Below are 2,732 nucleotides of genomic sequence, written 5' to 3' on the forward strand. Positions count from 1 at the left end.
GACTTTAGAGGGTTTTCAGAGAAATTATTTGCAAAGCACCAAAAAAAGAAATATTGCATTGAATAGTGCATGCATCTATCTTGTGCAAGCTATCAATTTGAACACCCTTAGCCAACACCATAGCGCTTTTGACCTTGCATCCTTTGTTTAAGAAAACAACTTGCACACCCACATCATTCAACTTACTAAAATAATGTTTCATTCTAAACTAGGGATATGAATGAGACCATCAATCTCCTTTAGTATACCATCAAGGAATGTGATTTTAACTCTTCCATGTACTACAATATTTAGATGAGAGTAATCACCCAGATATGCCTTCCCACCATTGTACTCTTCATATGTCAAAAATCAATCTCTATGAGAGATCATGTGGAAAGAGGAACCTGAGTCTATCAACCATACATCTTCTCATGCATGCATTGTTAAGGTTGTTAGTTGTTAGACAATTCAAATAATTGGAGGACAACTGAGAGGGGGGGGGTGAATTAGTTGTCACCAGATTACCAGAACCTTCAGCAATTAAAACTTCAATACCGGAACACATAAACCAATAACTGAAATAACAAATATATCAATTAAGCATAAGAAACAATTAGAGATAGATACCATCCACATGACACCAAGATTTGTATGTGGAAAAACTGGTAAAGGGAAAAACCATGGTGGAAAGCCTACCCACAGTCAAATAATACTTCTTCAGTAAGTATGTGATTACAAATTTAGGGGCTTGCACTTGCAGGAAGGCCAACAACCTATAGCACACTGCTCATTACAAAAGGAGTCTCACTGATTACATAGAAATCTAGACAACAATCTAGAGGGAAGAATGAACTGCAATAATAGCATCTCCTATGCCTGAGTATAATTCCGGTTAAGCTCAATACCAGAGGACTTAAACCTCTTGCATAAACCCAACTCAATCACCTATGATCGACCAAATCCTCTGCATGAATGATTATTACATTATTCGCTTGCATACCATACCCATTCCATTCCATAATCTACAATGAGATCATACACATATATACACAAACCCTAGACCTTAAGGAATAAGGTCGGCCACCCAGATAATAAAACCTATTACATAATTATAAAACATGTCGGCCTGTAACCAAACAAATATCATTCAATCCATAAGTCATCCTGGAAACACATCGAGAAGACCAATCAACATGTTACATTAAGTCGGTCCAAAACCTAGATAGCACAAAATAGGTCCGGAGCTAAATGCAACACCACCGATCAAGTAGAACATGAACATGATAACTATCAGCATCTTGAAACTCAACTAGAAGCCACAAAAACACCACTTATGTATGGCATCAAAATATCTTCAACAAAGCTCTGCCGATGAAACCCTCACTAGATCAATAAACCAAGCTTACCAGCATATAAGATAGCATCCGATCACCAAATCAAAACCAACTAACTAAACATATATTTGAGTAGCATGATTAGAAAATCTAAGCCAATTCCATAAGCCAAAGCATACCAAAGTATACCGGATCATACCAACCAATCATCCTACCGAGACCAAATAGATACCAGCAAATAGTCAAAGCAACTAGTGTTGACATCAATGACAAAACATCAATGCAACACATAATCAATTCCTCCAAATTGCCAACAAAGGTTGCAACAAAATAAACTACATCATCTTGAGAGGATTTTTTAGAGTTAGAATTAGAGAAATCCTTTACCTTTTTTTATTTTCTCCTCCTTACACTTTTTTTAAGTAGGAAAATTTATAATTGTCCCAACATTTTTCCTTTTAATTTCTTCCAAGAGACTTATAAATCTCTATAGACTTATACTTATAAATCTCTATAGACTTATACTTATAAATCTTATCCTTCTTCTTGTCTTTCTCCATTGATCTACCATGAGCAACTATGGTCTCCTTAGTCATATCAGAAGATTTCCTTTATATTTCTTCAGACAACAATGAATTAACCACATCCTCCATTTTGAAGTGGTTGTTGTGCTTCAATTGACATTAACAAGATGATCCCATGAGTCCAAAAGAGAACATAATAGGATCACATGCACTTGTCTTGGTCATCAATCTTCACACCAATAGAACCTAGCTGGGAAACAATCATATTGGATGCATTCAAGTGATATGTAATAAATTCTCCTTCCTCCATATTTAGAGAATATAACCTCTTTCTTAGAAACAACTTATTTACCAAGGATTTCTTCTAATAAATATATCCAAGTTTCTTCCAAAGTTGAATTGCAGTCTTCTACTCATGGACATTTAGGAGCACCAAATCAACCAAATAGAGTCTTATCAAACAATTGTCTATCTAATCTATTGTATCCCAATATACTTATGGTGTAACTTGAGGTTTAATTGAAGAAATCAAGTTCCATAGATCTCTATCCACAAGCATATTCCCCATGTTGAGTTTCAACAACTCAATTTTTTTTAATATTAAACTTCTCCATCTCAATCAAGTTGTATTTTCTCACCATCTCACAACTACAACAAGGTTATAAAACATTTTTCTCTACAAAACTCCCAAAGAAACAAAATCAGCACAAAAAATCTTCTACCCAACAAAGATAATAAAGATAGCTTGGCTTTGACATCAAAGTGTGGAATAATGCTTCCAGTGCTAACTAAACAGTAGAGTGAATGCACAAAAATTATTACAATTATAGATTAGATGCACATATAAATTTTAGATTTATGAAAAAAAAAACCATCACACCAAATTTATGTG

This window comes from Cryptomeria japonica, chromosome 4 (genome assembly GCF_030272615.1).
Source record: "Cryptomeria japonica chromosome 4, Sugi_1.0, whole genome shotgun sequence".
Classification (NCBI taxonomy): Eukaryota; Viridiplantae; Streptophyta; class Pinopsida; order Cupressales; family Cupressaceae; genus Cryptomeria; species Cryptomeria japonica.